General features: G+C 62.7%; 1 long non-coding RNA gene across 1 annotated transcript in view; it reads left to right on the forward strand.

Moving 5' to 3' along the window:
- Positions 1-1363: 1363 nt before the first annotated feature.
- Positions 1364-16679, forward strand: part of LOC309963605 — a 34246-nt gene continuing 18930 nt past the window's right edge. The window contains exons 1-2 of the long non-coding RNA XR_014326298.1: positions 1364-1463; positions 13599-13713. This is a non-coding gene — a long non-coding RNA (uncharacterized lncRNA). The remainder of the gene's footprint in view (positions 1464-13598; positions 13714-16679) is intronic.

Raw genomic sequence — 16679 nt, forward strand, 5'->3', positions numbered from 1 at the left:
CTCCGTGCACCTCTTGGGCTGGGACCACACTCCAATCCACGGGACTGTGCCGGCAACCGGTAGAGGCCCCTCAGGACAGTCAGACTGCCCTGCAGGCTGGGGCATGCGCTGCGCTGGGGGGGTGGGACCTGGGACAAGCTTAGATCTAAGTGGGGTTCTGGGGGTGTGCCCAGGGAGTCTTTGAGGGTTCATACCCATCGCCCAGAGGGCAAGGCAGGAGTGAGCTGGTGGGGGGAAGCTTTCTGTGCAGACCCTCACGTTGCGGGTCAGGGGTCAGTCCACGACCAAGGTCAAGGACCTAGCATGAGACTGGGGACAGAAGTACTTAGACCAGGCTTCTGACCACTGTCCTAGGAGTGACCTTGGTCAGCTGTCCTCCAGGGCTTTCGCCCCAGCCTCTGACCCCCAAGGGGCCCAGAATGTGCTCAGCGGTGGGGGGGGGGAGTGGGGGGGCATCTTGCTCTTCACATCAACCCCGTCCTCCTGGTGACGTTATGCTCAGGACCACTGTCCTGGTGCCACCCCCATTTTCCTGCCAGGACCCTGTAGGGGTGAGGGAGCCAGGAGGTCTCTAGTCTTGGCGGACCACTGCAGCCTGTCCTGACCCCAGGCCTCAGGTTAGGGTGGGGCAACTGAGGGGCCTTCTGTGGGTCCTTTCCGGTTTGTGGCTGATTCTATTTCTGCGCACTTGTTTTAAAACCTCACCTCTGTCCACAGGAGGGTGACCTCGAGCAAACCGGGAGCCACGGGGGGCGGGGGGGGGTGGTGGCGGCAGTCACTAGCGGCCAGCGCGGCCGGATCACGCCGGGCCTGAAAGCAGACCCCGCCGCGTCTACGCAACTGGCAGTTACCGGGATCCGCGCAGGAGGCGCCGGCGACGCGCGCTTCGCCCAAGGGCGCTCCCACGTCCCCGCTTTCCGGCCTCTGGGGCGTCGGTGCAGCCGAGGCCGCGTACCCGCTCCAGCCGGCGGCGCCACTTGGCCCAGCATCCCGGAGCCTGCCCCGTGCAAGCGCGGCTGCCGCGGGGAGGAGGCGCCCCAAGACCGGGGGCTCCACACCTCGAGAGGGTGTGGGTCGGCGCCCCTGCCCTTCCCGCGTCCGGCCCCGGCTCAGTGCCCGGCGCAGAGTCGCACGCCAGGAGTTTGCGGAGGGGGCGCACGGAGGGGGCGCGGAACGGCCGCCCCCCCACCCCCACCGCCCCGGACCCCAGGGCCGGGGATCCCCCCGCCCCTGCCCCTCCCAGGGCGCCCACCTGGCGGCGGGGCGGCGCGCCCCAGGGCGGCGAGTGCGCGCGCGCGGCCGGCGCGCTGTCCCTTTAAACGGCCCGCGGCGCCTCCCCCGCGCGCCCCGCCCGCCGCGGTGCGGCCCGGTGCTGGGCGCGGCCGGAGAAAGTCCATGTGAGCCGGAGCGCCGGGCCGCCGGAGCACTTCCTACTGCAGGCCGGACCGGGCCGGCGCCCGCAGGTACCCCAACTTCGCGCCGCCCGCGGGTCCCACCGCCGCACTTCCCGCGAACTCCGCGGCGCGCCCGCCCTCGCCTGCCGCAGTGCCCAAGTTCGCGCCGCGCGCCGCCCGCGGAGCTGGCCGGCGGCGTCCGGGCCTGGGGAGGCGCTCGCCCGGGCCGGGCCGCGCCCCGCCCCGCCGAGCGGGGACCCGGGCTCCGAGCGTCTCCTCTCCTGCCGGGTTTCTCGGGGCGCTCGGGACACTAGGTCTCCCCCGACCGGACGGACGGAGCCCAGCCCTCTGGGGTGGGCAACCCGCGCGGGCTCGGCCTGGGGACACGGCCCCGGGGACACGCCCCTCCCTCCTGGGCCGTCCGAGGGAGGGACCTGTTGGGCACCCAGCCATGTGTCCCCTGGCTGTCTGTTCTAGCTGAGCCTGTCCTGTGTGGTGGGGGGCTGGGCGGGGGGAGAGCACCCTCCGTGGGCTGGCCATCTGGTAGAGCTGGTCTTCTGAGCACCCTGCACGCACACCCCTGTACCTGTCTGGTCTGGTCCGGGTCTCTCTCCAGGTCTCCCCTTCCCATCCCCCCACCTTCCCCTCCGCTTCCCTCTTGAGCTCCAGACCCCTCTCCCCTCGCTCTCCCCAGTTTGCCCTGATGACAAAGGACGCGGTTCTCCTGGTCTCGGCACAGGTGCTTCTCAGCACTCCGTGCGGGGTGTCGTCTAAGCCATGCACAGACCCCAGAAGAGGTATCTTCAAGTGTTGGCTCCATTTTAGAGATGAGGAAACAAGGAGTTAGGTGAAGGGTCAAGCAGCGGGCACTGCCCTCCACCTTCCAACAATCCCCCTCCCCCTCTCCCCGTGGCCCTCTGTGGTGTCCGCCCCTCCCAGGAGGCCGCTGGCATTCTCCCGTGGGACAAGCCACCGTTTGTTGGTACCTTGGCTGGAGCCTGAGTGAAGGAGATGGGAGGGGGGAGACCCAGGGTGGTTGGCCTCCTGCTGTTTCGGTGAGCTGGCTGGAAGGGGCACAGCAGTAGAACAGGATATCCCTCGTCCCCTCTCAGTGGCAGAGATCGGTTCTCGGTGGTCACACCCAGGCGGGGTGGGCGCCGGACATGGTGTCTGAAACCGCGCTGACTCGGAGCCGGCTTCGGCCGGCCTCTGCTCTGCAGCCGTTCCGAGCCTCCTGCAGAATCTTGGACCAGGAGAAAAAGCTTGTGCATTTTCTGACACGGGGACACCAGGCCACCCTGGCTGCCCGGAGTGCGTCTGGGTTCTTTGTCCTGGATGTGCTGGGACACTCAAGAGAGCCTGTCTTTGGGAGGTGGGCTCGTGGGTGACTTTTAACAGAACCCTTAAAGCCTCTCTCTGTTTTCCAACGAAAACGTGAGATGCATTATTCATACAAGAGAGACGGTGCTGATGGTAAGTGCTGAGCTGACATTCACAGCCTACGTTCCTCGGGCACCTCTGCCTCTAGGGCTCAGCGTGCTTGACTTGCAGCCTGGGCTGGGGTGGGCCTGGGACCCCTCCTGGGACAGAAAGTAAGAAATGTGGCTTTGACCCTTTCAAGGATGTTCCCAGGGCTCCACCCCCCGCCTCTTCCTCTGAGGTCTGTGCTCCCAGGAATGCAGAGGCAGGTATGGGCTGCACCGGACACGGACTCCCTCCAGGCCCTGGGCCTTCCGGTACCATCCACTGCACTCACCATCTGTAGGGTTGGGAGTCTCAGGCCTACAGAGGCCTCATTCCCTCCACCCCGGGGAAGCAAGTCTTGTCCCTGCGGCCCGTGGCCAATCTGCCCCCTTCCAGGTTACCCTGTCCCGTCTCGCCCGGCTCTTCTCCGACCTGGTCCCTCCCTGGGTTCTGTTGTCCTGCTGGGGTGTGGGGGGTGAGATGAGCTGCCCTGGCTGGGGGCAGGGTGGGGAACGTCTGCTGAGCCGTTTGAGCGGGAACTGCGGCCCAGATCACGGCCCTTCGCTCCTGATTCTCCAGCGTGTTTCTCCCAAGAGCCTGCAGACCCCCGTGTAACAGGCGCGCTTGGGGAACTTGACCCGGGCTGCGTTCTTGGGACAAGACAAGCTGCTTTCCAGCTGAGGATCTATCGTGTTAGCTGGCCTGGACCTGGCTCCTTCCCGTGGCCGGTGTCCCCGAGGGGTGTCCCGGCCCAAGGAACCTGGCCTTCAGGCCTGGTCTTTTGAAGGGGAGCAATGTCTTCGGTACAGTTGGAGGGGTGTCTCCCTCCACAGGGACAGGGGCCACCGGTCCCTGGCTGGACCCAGAGCTGTTGCTGGCTGTGGGCAGCCCCACTTCAGGAGCTTGTAAAGTCTGGTTGGGGCTGGGGTCCGACTGGGGGCTGGTGAGGGGCTTCAGGGCCTCTCACTGCCTGCCTGCCCGCCTGCCGGGTCTGCAGAGAGCGCTGCCCGGCCCGTCCACGTTCTAGACCCCGCCCAGGCCTCTCCGAACGCCTCATTTGCGTCCAGTACGCTTTCCCGGGGATGGGCATCCCCTTGGTCCTCCCCGAGGTGAGCCGTCTGGCCCTCGGGTACTTCCAGGTGGGGCCGGAATTTAGGATCAGAGACAGCATCTTCATTGGTGTCCTCGCCCCAATTCAGAGATGAGAGCGACCCCCTCGTGCCGTGGCCCTGGGTGAAGCCTGTGTGTCCTCCCCTGCCCGCCGCAGCCACGTTCCCTCTTTCCTTGTATCCTGAGCCACCGAGGTTGTGCCTGGGGGGCTACATCCCGCCCCCCCCGCCCCCCCCCAGCCATCCTGGGCTCCAGGGACCCAGGCCGCTGGCCGGGGGAAGCAGTCCCCTTAGCGAGCCGAGGCCCGAGGCGCCACTGCCACCCACCCTGCCTCTGAGCAGCCAGGGATCCTGGCGACCTCTGTTTCTCTTTTAGCAAATCCTTGCTCTCACCAGGCCTGGCTCTCGATGAGATCATTTGCAAAGTATGCTTCCCGGCTGGCCCCGGCTCCCTCATTGTGTCTGTCACCTGCAGCTGCCTGCTCGCAGGGAGCTGGCCTTGCTCTGCCCTGGCCTCTGGCCTTTGTCATTTAAAGTTCAGGTTTTGGAAGAAGGCGCCCTGTGGGGGAGGGTCTCAGCAGGTGGGGCAGGCACTGAGGTGTTTGGGACGTGAACTTGGGAGCCGAGCTCCCTGGTGGCTGCCTTTGTGGTTGGCATCCTCAGAGTGGGGCAGCCCCCGTGAGGACATGGACAGTGGGGGCCGCTCACCCCTGCCCGGGCCTGGGAGCCGGTCTGGGCAGGAGAAACGGAGCTGGAATCCGATGCGGCGCCGGCTCTCTGGGGCCTGCCCCGCCCCCAGCTTCCGCTGGCTGGACCTGGGTCCGGGCAAGGAGGCCCTTGGGAGCAGGACCTCTGAGGTCTCTCTCAGGTCACATCCAGCTCCAGGCTCTGTGACCTTGGGTGGGTAATATACCCCCTCTGAGCCCCACCCTGGCCTGTGTGTAGAGATGCTACTGCTGCGAGGCCCAAGGTGAGCAGGCCCGGCCTGGGGGCCCTGTGGAGGTGCCCCCTCCCTGGAGGTGGACCAGAGCCAGTGAGGGGTTCATGCCCCTTTAAGGGGAGGCTGCTTCTCGGTCTCCAGGGCGGTCGGAGGCATACTTTTCTCTGAGGTGTTGGTCTCTGGTCCCACGGAAAGGAGAGGCTGGCTCTGGGTGTCTCTGAAGGAATCTTCCCCCTCCCTCTTGGCCCTGGGCCCTGGCATCCAGGAGGGCACATGGCCATGGATGGGCCGGGAGCTCCTGGGCCCCGCCCCGTGTCTGCCTGTGTGCCTGGGAAGCAGCAGGGCCGGGGGCGGGGACCGCAGGGGCCTGAAAGTGCCCATATATAGTCACTGGGGTGAGCAGTGAGCCCGGCCGCCGGCTGTGGGGCTGTGTCCCAGGCCCAGGGCTGGCTGGCCCCCAGGCCCAGCATCAGGCCCAGCCCCCAGGTCCTCGATTTGGGGCGAAGCATCAGATATAGCAGCAGGCACAGGTTTGGTGCTCCAGGAGTGTTTGTTGATTGAAAATAAAAATCTCCTGGGTACTTGGTAGTCTGGGCCAAGTGTATGTCTTGAGACGCCATTTTTGAAAGTTGGAGGCCGTAGCCACCGAGGGCCCCTCACTGTGGGCTGGGGGCGGGATGCCAGCTCGTCTGCACCCACAGCCCTTGCCCCACAAAATGCCGCCTTCATTATGGTGACACCCGTAGATGTCCCCTCCCCATCCCCAGAGATGGCCGGCATTTTCTGGAAGAGTGCCTCCCTCCCTCCGCCTCCTGGACACTGCCTGGAGTCCAGCTAGTGGGGAAGGGGCCGGGCGTTCCCGCGCTGCCGGTGGTCTTTGCAGGAAGTCTGCTCCCTGTGCCCCAGGGTTGTCCTGGGTCCTGCAGCGGGTGGGGGGGCGTCCCCACCCTAGCCCTGGGCATCTGCCTGTCTTCCTAACTGCGCGGAGAAAGGAGGAGCAGCCGCCTCTGCTCCGTTCCGACTTTTGTGCTGTTAAAAATCAGTGTTAACATAGTTTTGCTCCTTTAATTTAGTTTCCATTGCACTGCTAAGCGCCTTTGTGAAATTTTGTATATTGATACTTTTTGTTGTTGTCAGCAGTTTTTTTGGCCATATAAAGCCATTAGGGTGAGAGAAGATTAAAAAGATACATTACAATTAAAATGTTAATGAATCTGCATCATACAACTTTTGAAACCCTTTAGGCATTAATCTTGCCTGTGTCATGTCCATTAACTATAGTTATTCGTATTCCACACTGACCCCTGCTGAGAGATTTGTGCTATAATTGGATTTTTTTTTTTTAATTAAAAAAAGAAAGCTTTTAAGAAAATAGAGATTGAGTGGTGGGCCCCGCTCCTGCATGAAGAGAAAAGGAGAGAAGGGGCTCCCCTTGGTGGCGGCCGTGGGCCCCCTGTCTCCTCCAGGTCCTGGCCTCGGTCCTCTCTGCATCCCTGTGGGTGACCGTCCACGCAGGCCCTGCTCCTGCGGCGCCCCCAGGGGGACCGAGTGTGGCCGTGTGCTCAGACGTGCGTCCATGCCAGGACCGGCTCACCCGTGGCGGGAGGGTGTGCCGTGGCCGCAGTCGGGCTGTGGGTGTGCAGGGGTCAAGGATGAGCTCGCCTTCCGGGGCTGGGTCCCCGAGTCCAGCTGCTGGGTGAGGGGCTGCAACAGGGAAGTTCTGGAAGCGCCGATGGTTTTGAGTTTTCAGGATCCCGCGTCCGCCACACGACACGCGCCTGGAAGTCTGGTGGCGTGGGCACTGGAGTCTCCAGCCCGAGGCAGGGGCTGGGGGCTGTGGGGATGGGGGCGCCCCCCTGACCTACCCCCAGGGGAGTTGGGACCCCCGATGAGAGCAAGCCCTAGGTGCTCCGTTAACTTCTCTGCACGGACTCACCCTTGACCGTGGCCGGAGCCCGTGGTGGTTCAGATCTGGGCGGTGCCCCTGCTGGGACGCACCCCTGGCCCGGGTGAGGCCCGGGCAGTGTGGGACGTGGGGCTGGCCCGGGTGGGCCGGGTCTCGCCAGCCCCCGTGCTGCAGTGACAGCCGTGGCGCTGGGAAGCTGGTCAGGTGGTTGGCAGGGGGCTGCAACAGATTTCATGTCTGTGTGTTTTTGCAACACCTTTCTATAAAGGGAAACATAATTTAAAATATGATTACTTAGTGTTGTAACAGCCGCCTCAGCGCTCCAGCTATGCCGAGATCATTATCAGAGGCTGATATTAACTTGCAAAGAATATTATGCAAATTGCCCGCTGGCTTCTCCGGGAAACCTTCTGCCGGGATGGGGATGTGCGTGGGGTGTGCGGCACGGGCGGGTCCCTCCGGGGCCACACCCCTGCATGGCCGGCCCATCAGCCATTGTCGGTTCCTGGCCGTGTCTCAGGACACTGGGCCGAGTCTGTCCCCTTCCTCCACACCATCCCTCGCCCCTTGTCTGCGTTGGGAGGGGGGGGGGGGACGACACGGGGAGCAGTGGGGCAGGATGGACCCAGTGGAGGCTTCCGGGCAGGGTAGGGGCTGGAGGCTCTCGTCCCCCAGGCTCGCCACTGGTCCCTGTGCTACCTGTTGAGTGAGTGTTGCCGCGATGTCGGGCCCGGCAGACGCGTGGGAAAGCGGTGGTGGGATTGGCGTGGGGCCCTGACTGCCCACTCACACCTGCCCCCTCCTCGAGTCTGAAGGTGGCTCCCTCCCTTACCAAGGGTGGTGCATCCCCCCTATTTTGTGAACACTGCTCTGGGGGCTCCCCGTGGGGTCCTTCAACTCCAGGAGGGCAGCGATATTTGTTTGCCGGTGGAGAGGACAGGCTGGAAGGGGCGTGAGCCTTGCAGTCGCCTGGCGTGTTAACGGGGGCGGGGGTGAGATCAGTTTCCTGGGGTTGGGTAACAAATGACCATAAACCTGGGGGCTTAAAGCAACAGAAATTTACTCTCTCACAGTCTAGAGGCCAGAGGTCCAGAATCAACGTGTGGGCAGGGCTGGCTCCGTCTGGAGGCTGTAGGGGAGAATCCTGGCCTCTTCCAGCGTCTGGCGGTGCCGGCAATCCTTGACGTTCCTTGGCCTGTAGTCGTATCACTCCCATCTCAAGATCTTAACTAATTACATCTGCAAAGACCCTGTTTGCAAATAAGGTCACATTCTGAGGTTCCAGATGGACATGAATTCTGGGGGGACCCTAGTCAACCCGGTGTGGCCAGGTGGGCGCAGAAACCCGTTAGTGCCTGGAGGGGAGGGGCCGTCTCAGAAGTAGGGGCGGCCTTGCTGGCCGTCTGGCTCCACCCTGTGCTTGCCCAGGAGGGTGGACAGCCAGACGTATGGACAGTCGCCACTGCCCTGACGAGCGCCTGGACCGCGGGCATGAAGGGCCAGCGCAGGCTGGGAATTCTGGAAGGACCTTTGGCTCAGGAGCTAAGCCGGGGTCGAGGGCGGGAAATGGGGCCACCGACAGAGGAGGATTTTCCTGAGACAAGAGTGTCTGCGGTTACATAAGTTTGGGGACAGGAGGCAGAATTTGTGTTAATTGTCATAACCCAGTTTAGCGGCCCATCCTTGTCCCGGGAAGCAGCCTGGAAAGGAGAGGGAGGTGGGTCTCAGCGGAGTCCTTGGGGCTGGACCCCACACTGCAGCGCAGACTGGGGCCACCGCGGCCCTCCAGGTCCTTCCTCCCCGTGTCTCTTCCGTCCCGCAGAAGAAAAATAAGGGCATGACGTGAGAAGAAATGGCCAAGAAATGGAGGCAAAGAGAAAGTAAGAGCGGAGATGCCTCGGGAGGAGGTGGGCGCCCAGGACGGGTCTGGAGGAGGCCACGGCGTCCAGGCGGTGAGGCGGGGCACCCAGGCGTTGTGCCTTTAGACCTCGGGGGCCCTGCCATTCCCGGACCGAGACCTCAGGCAGCTGTGGCGGGGCTGAGAGGGGGCACGTTGGCAGGGGGCTCATGGCATGGGCCTCGGGGTCTCTCCTGGAGGAGGAGCTGGGTCCTCGGGTGCCCCTCACTCCTCTTCCCGCGCGGCTCTGCCAGCCCAGCGGCCCCAGTGTGGCCCCAGTGCAGGTGACCGCCCGGCCGGGCGAGGGCCTGAGGGCCTGGGAGGCTGCCGTGCAGTTTTGCGCTGGGCCTTTCTTCACATTCTCAGTAACCCAGGGAAAGTGGGAAGTCCCCCCAGCAGGCCTCCTTGGGAGTTGGCCCCCAGCTCTGCTTGGGGGGCTCCTCTGTCCCCCGCCCCCCCCCCCCCCCCCCCCGCTGCCTGGCATCATGGGGCTTCTCTCCTGGGAGGACAGGCGACGTGATTTGCTGCTCAGTGCTCCAGCTCAGAAGGGGGGTCCCCGCCACGTTCAGAGACTCGTTTCTGAGGGTTTTCAGGACGTCTGGCCAGGACTTGGGGTGGACCCCAGGGGGTGGGCGGTACCCAGGACTAGGCAGCCCTTCTCCGGGGTGGGGGCACTGTGACTTGGCTTCCTCCAGCCTCCTGGCCCCGCTGTCACTGTCACAGGTCCTGAGTGTGGTGGAGGTGCCCCTACCCTCTGCCCAGCGCTGGCAGCTGGGGACGCTAGTTCTGATGCCCGAGGAAAGGGTTAAAAGATGCACAATATTAAACTTACAGAGAAACTGCGCGTACCGAACACAGAACTTCTTCCAGACCTTATTGCTGGGTGACCCACTGAAACGAGGGCTGCCCGCTGCCCGCCTCACCGCAGCTCCAGCGGTCACCGAACGGCCCCAATGGCTCCCATGCCTGGGCCCTGTACAGCCAGAGGGTCACTGTGGAGTTCCTGTCCCAGGCACCTGTCAGGTCTGCTTTTAAAATTTTAATTAAAAAAAATTCTAGTTACTTGCACGTAAAACCTACCATCTTAACCACTTTCCAGCACACAGTTCAGGGGCATCGAGTCCATTCACATTGTTGTGCAACCGTCACCACATCCGTCTCCAGGACTCTTTCATCTTCCCAAACTGACACTCTGTCCCCATTAAACACTCGCTCCCCTCCCCCCCGCCAGCCCCGGGCCCCGCCGTCCACTTTGTGTCTCTGTGGGTTTGACTCCTCTAGGGCCGCACACGGGTGGCATCACACAGGATTTGTCCTCTGCGTCTGGCCTTTGGTCAGCATGATGTCTGTGAGGCTCGTCCCTGCTGTGGCCTGTGTCAGGATCTCCTTCCTTTTTAAGGCTGAGTTTAGTCCACCGTGTGGATGGACCCCGTTGGGTTTAATCCTTCCTCTGTCCGAGGACACGTGGCTGTTTCCACGGTTGGCTGTTGTGAATGGCGCTGTGTGAACACGGATGTGCCCGTGTCTATCCAAGTCTTATTGTGTCTCTTAGGCTTTTTCAGCCTCTGCAGGATCTGAGGTCTTTCCCTGGCTCTCGTGACCTTGCCCCCAGAGCCCGGGCCAGTTTTGCAGAAGGCCCCCGGTCTGGGCGCGTCTCGGACAGCGGTGCTGCGGCCGTGCCCCTGTCCTGCCGGCTGGAGGTGGCCCGTGGGGATTTTGTCCAGTCACTTGGGGGAATTTGTCTGGTGTGTGTGTTTCTAAAGCAACCCGAGCATGGGGGTCGCGGCCAGGGTTGTGTGTGGGAGCAGGGCAGGATACGGGGTGCGGGGCAGGGGTGAGCGGTGGGCTGCACAGGACCCTGGGGGGGGGGGAGTTGGGTGTTTGGCCCTGGAACGGGAGGCTCTTGAGTGGTGAGAGGTGTCAGGTCTCATCAGCACCGGCTGCTCCCAGAAAGGCGGGTCCCGTCCTGGCTGTCAGTGGCCACGTCCCTCCAGTGTCCCCCGTGGAGAAGCTCTGAGCTGGCCTCTGGGCTGCTGCTGTCACAGCCCCTGGCCCCCGGCCCACTCTTCCTCTGGGCTGTGGGGCTCTGCGAGGATGAAGTAGGAGGTGTACCCAAGCCTGGCCCCCTCCTGCCCACGATGAGCCCTGGGGAGGAGCGGGGGTGGGGAGAAGTGGCTTCCCTAGCACCGTTTCCCGTGTGTCCTCCTGACCTGGGGCCGCACCGGGGCCATCCTGGTACTTGGCAGGTGTTGTCTGAGTCTGATCAGGTCTGTCCGAAACCAGCAGGTCCCTGTTCCCTCAGATCCCGGGACAAGGTCGGCGTCAGCGGGCCGGGGGTTGTGAGTTTCCTAGGACTCTGAGACACAGCCCTGCCAACTGGGCCGACTGAACCAGCAGAGGTGTACGCTCCCCCGTCCCGAGGCCAGAGCCCCCCGTCGAGGCATCGCAGGGCCGAGCTCCCTCCCGCCTCTCCCAGCCCCTGGCCGCGCGGCTTCTCCCGTGTCCAGGTTTCCCTCTTCTTAGGGCACCAGTCGTTGGCTTCAGGGCCCACCCGAAATCCTCTAAGACCTCATCTTAACTGATTGCTCCTGCAGAGAACTTGGTTTACTTATGGTCACATTCTGAGGTTCCAGGTGGACATGGATTTGGGGAACCCTATTCACCCCAGCGGAGGCGTGAAGGCCGAAGTGTCTACCTGCCCCTGTTCCCTTTTCTCCATGGCTGCTGCCCCCTCCCCAGTCTTGGAAGGAGCTGCCGTACTGTCCCCGTGTCTCCTGATCTCAGGCTGGGCCCCCCGCCCTCTGACCTCCTGTGCAGGTCCTCTAGAACGCCCAGCCGGGCTGTTTGGCCACTGGCTCCGCTCTCTTGGGGATGGCTGGAGCGCCCAGGCCTCCTGTCTGGTGGGATGGCCCCACTTCTGCAGCTCAGAGGGTTGTGAGGTGTCCAGCCCAGCGCCAGAAAGGCTGTTTGCCCGCATGGAGTTCTCCATGGGAAAGAGGGCGTGGGGGGGGTTTGGTCCGATGACTTCCATGTCAGCGTGCATGTCTCATGCAGTAGGAGTTAGGAGTGGTAGGAGTTTCGCAGCCTCAGAACTCACAGGATCAGCCCTCTGGCTCCGGGGTTGGACAGGGTCGAGGCAGTCGGCATGAAACCCTGGTCAGAAGTGGTCCGTATGTGAGGGTACAGTTAGCAAGATCAGATCGGCTGCTTCTGGCAAACGTGTCTGTTTTTCCTTGCGGGGAGAAGGACAGGAGGAAGCACCTGCAGGTTGGGAGTGGCCGGTGGGACCGCTCTGCCTGCGAGCCAGCCTCACCTGCACGAGGATGGTGGGACCAGGGCTCTGCGTTGGCCGGCTGGCCGCTGACGGGCGTTGGGCGTAGCGGTCCGGGACCCCTCCACCCGCTGGCCTGTCTCTAGGCGTGTGGGCAGGGGCTCCGGGAGTGGGGTTTTGTGCCAGAAGGGGAGGCACTGCCTGGGGGCCTTGCTCCGCAGCACCCACGAGGCCTCAGCTTGGCTCCTCTATGTGTCGCTCGGCGTGACTCCGAGGGCCCTGCCCCGTGCCTTTTGGGTGAGTGCACCCCACGGGCACCGGGGAGAAGGCAGGTCTAGCCACGCACACAAGGCCACAAGATGGAGGCTGGGGATGGCCCCGCCGGCTGCTCCCTTTCATCAGACGCCCCCGGCCCCGCCCTCTGCAGGGAACCCCAGGCGGTCATGGTCTTGCCTCGATGGTGAGCGGGCCCGGAGCTGCCGTCAGGCCACGCCAGGGCCGAGCGTCTTGGAGAGCGTCTTGTGCCGCTCATGTCATGTGAGGAAACAAGGGCCTGAGGGGTGAGTCACAGAGCAGAGCCGGGGGTGGTGATAGCTGTGCCCACTTGTGGGTTTCTTGGGGTTCCAGGGTGCTGCCCTGGTGGGCTGTGGTGGGGCAAAGACAGCCGGAGCCCCCGGGTGGCAGCGGCTACCTGGGCCAGGTGCATCCGGGTGGACGGAGCTGGGTCAGGACAGACTGACCCTGGGTGAGGATGGCCACACGAGGGACCAGCAGGAAGGGGCAGCGTGTCCTCGTCCTGGGTGAGGTGGGGGTGAGGGGTCGCCCCTCCCCTGGCTCTCGGGTATTCCTGAAGGTTTCAGTTCTTCCTCAGTGTTTCTTTTTTTTAAATTTTTATTTATTTATTTTTGACTGTGTTGGGTCTTCGTTTCTGTGCGAGGGCTTTCTCCAATTGCGGCGAGCGGGGGCCACTCTAAATCGCGGTGCGTGGGCCTCTCACTGTCGCGGCCTCTCTTGTTGCGGAAACACAGGCTCCAGACGCGCAGGCACAGTAGTCGTGGCTCATGGGCCTAGTTGCTCCACGGCACGTGGGATCTTCCCAGACCAGGGCTCGAACCCGTGTCCCCTGCATTGGCAGGCAGATTCTCAACCACTGCGCCACCAGGAAAGCCCTTCCTCAGTGTTTCTTAACTGAGCTTTCGTAATAACTTTAACTGCACAGAGCCCCCGAGCGGGCTCGTTCCAAGTCCCGGCAGCTGTGATTACATTGCAGCCACTGATTTCCAAGAAACCTCACGAGGGAATTTGTTATAGCCGCAGTGGACGCGGGTGCCCGGCACCGCCTTCCCGACGGCTTGTAGCAGGGGGAGCACTTGCCCGGCCTGGGCAGGACCAAGGGCTGATGCTGGCCTGTTGCCCTGGCCTCGGCTGGTCCGGGCGGCCAGGGGAGTGATGCTTGCAGGGCGTTGGTTAACGAGGTGGGCCAAGGTAGTCCCTTGGGAGCTGGCCGGCCTGTGTCCCCCCCGGCCACCCTTCCCTCTGGGTTTCCAGCGGCCTGGGAGCCTGGTGGGTCCCGAGGTGGCCATCCCAGTTCTGAGTTTGATTTGGTCTCTCTTCTAGGGAACTCTTTCCTGTGTCCCTCGTTGGTTCCAGAACATACAAACACGTGTGAACAGACTGTTTCTTTTCCCCGAGACTATTGGAGACCCGTGACCCCAGGCTGCAGTGTTTCTAGGTCAGCCTCTTCCAGCACCTCCCTTCGTCCCCGTGCCTCCTGGAGGGGCTGCTGGCCCCCAGGCCGGCCCCGCTGCCCCCATGCAGCTGGAGAAGCAGGGCACTGGCTCCTGCCCAGGCCCATGTGGAGACGGGGCCTTCCTGGGGCCACAGTCACAGCTGCTTGTGACGGAGAGGGACCAGTGGGACCTCCGGTGCCGGGAGGGCCCGGAAGTGCTGTCGTCATGGTGATGAACAGCACAGGTGTGGTTACTTATCCTTAAAGTCCTCTTAACACTAGTGCTGGGAACTGGTCTGTTTCTCTCACTGCCTTCCAGCCCCCTCACCCCAAAGTGCACCGTCTGGAAACATGTGACACCCCAGGTGCGTAGGGTGCTTGGCGGACCCCGGGGATGCTGGAGAGTCTGTGCCGCCCACGGGCCTCCTGGCTCAGGCGTCTGGCTGGCGTCCTCTCCCCGGGCCCTTTCTGCTTTGGGGTATTGGAGGGTACCCCCTCCCGGGTGCTTGGAGAGGAGAGCCCCCACCTGCGCCACCCCCTGAAAACTACGACGAGCAAGGGCACCCGTGTCCTTTGTCAGCCGATTCCGTGCAGTCTGGGCCGGGCCACTTCTGCACTGACCGTGACCTTAACAACACTGTCTAAGACCCCACTCGGTGGGCTGACCTGCGGGCCGCTGTGGAGCCCACAAGGCTGGAGACGGAGGTGAGGTGGGCGGGCCTGGGGTCCCGCAGGCCACGGGCCGGGTCCCGCTTCCAGGCTGTGCCTTGATGTGGTCACGGGCTGAGGAACCAGGGAGCTGGGCCCTCCCAGGGGTCCTGGGCAGCCCGGGGTCTGCAGACCCTGCTCCACCTGCCCGGCCCTGGCCGTCGGGCCTCTTGCTGGTAGGGAGCGTCCTCTGCCTGGAAGCTGAGGGGCGGCACCCCGGCTGATGCCACCAAGGCTCAGGCCCCCGCTGCGGCTCGCCTTTGGGGATCTGGCGGGTGGGCCTCCCTCTGGGCCCCCTGCCCCCTTGGCCCCCTCACGTTCGGGGTCCCCCTCGCCCGGGACGGGAGGCTCAGACACACGCATGAGTAGTTTTCCGGTTGTGCCCTAAATTAGTGTAGTGTGCACTTTGTTTTAAAAAGCCATGATTGAAGTCGAATTAACGTATTTACCTTCGGTGCTCCCAGGGGAACCGTTGGGGAATCGCAGGGGTGCAACGGCGGCTGCAGTGTGCAGTGACAGTGCCTGCTGCTGGCGAGGGTGGCACCCGGCTCTCCAGGCCTCCCGGGCAGGTGGTTCTCACGAGCGCTCACCCCCAGCCTCCCCTGCAGCTCCCCTGACGCTCGCAGGGGCCCCGGATGAGGCAGAGGAGACCAGGCAGGGGACTGCTGTGGCCCTGGGGACCCGTGACCCCACCTGCCCCACCCGCCGTGGTGGCTTTTCCCTCTGGGCTTTGCTCAGCCCTTGTGGCCAACGCCAGGGCCTTCGTCCTCCTCTCTCTGGTGTCTGCTTTGGGCCCAGGAGCATTTTGTCCCGAGTCCTGTCTGTGGGTGAAGAGGTCTCATGTCTACTCTCAAGATCCAGGCTGCAGTTCTCAGGCCAGTGAGGAAGTTCCTGCCCCACCCAGAGCCTCAGTTCCCCAATCTGTGAAATGGGGTAATGGCGTTTATTCTGAACTTGAATTAAAAGAGGACACAGGACCTGGGAATTTAGGCCATTGAAACCAGCTCTGGGGTTATTTAGGGAGCCTCCCCTCCCCCGCCCTGCCCCGCCCCACACACATGTCTGCTCTTCTCCAGGAAACTGGATTCTGAGGTCAAAGGACCTGAGCTTTTCTGGATTCAGGGCTTAGGGGAGGGAGGGTCCTGGGGAGACCCGGGCTGCCCCACCACAGGGTGGGGCACATGCCTGGGCCTTGGGCCTGTGGACACAGTGTCTGTGGGTAGGCATTGCCCCCTATGCCCTCGACACTGTATTTTTAAAAACTTGTGCCTGGATTTTTTTATATGCAGCTCTGAAAATTTTATGATCAAAAAACTATTAATAGGGCTCCCCTGGTGGCGCAGTGGTTGAGAGTCCACCTGCCGATGCAGGGGACACGGGTTCGTGCCCCGGTCCGGGAAGATCCCACATGCCGCGGAGCGGCTGGGCCCGTGAGCCATGGCCGCTGAGCCTGCGCGTCCGGAGCCTGTGCTCCGCAACGGGAGAGGCCACAGCAGTGAGAGGCCCGCGTACCGCAACAACAACAACAACAAAATAAATAAATAAATAAATAAATAAAAAGCACACCTTTGTGTAACGAAGTACAAACTAATACTTAAATTCATTGTTCAGTTCTCACACTGCTTCCGCCTACCTTTTATTACCGTGTAAGTGGATATCTTAAGCACACTTGGCCGTGTAGCCTACAGAAAAGGGCAAAGATCTCAAGCGCACAGTTTGATGTATTTTTTTTCTTAATTTATTTTTGGCTGCGTTGGGTCTTCGTTGCTGTGCCCGGGCTTTCTCCGGTTGCAGCGAGCGGGGGCTACTCTTCGTCACGGTGCGCGTGCTTCTCATTGCGGTGGCTTCTCTTGTTGCGGAGCGCGGGCTCTAGGCGTGTGGGCTTCACTGGTTGTGGCTCTCAGGCTTCAGTAGTTGTGGCTCGTGGGCTCTAGAGCGCAGGCTCAGTAGTTGTGGCGCACGGGCTTAGCTGCTCCGCAGCATGTGGGATCTTCCCGGACCAGGGCTCAAACCTGTGTCCCCTGCATTGGCAGGCGGGCTCTTAAGCACTGTGCCACCAGGGAAGCCCCCATCTGAACCATTTTTAAGTGTATAGTTCAGTGTGGCTTTAAGTATATTCATATCGTTGTGCAACCATCACCGTCTCCAGAATTTTCCCATCTTCTCAAACTGAAGCTCTGTCCCCACAAAACTCGCACTGCCCCTCCTCTTCTCCAGCCCCTGGCCCCCGCTATCTCCATGAAGCTGACTTCTCTAGGTCC

The sequence above is a fragment of the Leucopleurus acutus genome, assembly GCF_964270905.1.
Source record: "Leucopleurus acutus genome assembly, chromosome: 7".
In the NCBI taxonomy this organism is placed as follows: domain Eukaryota; kingdom Metazoa; phylum Chordata; class Mammalia; order Artiodactyla; family Delphinidae; genus Leucopleurus; species Leucopleurus acutus.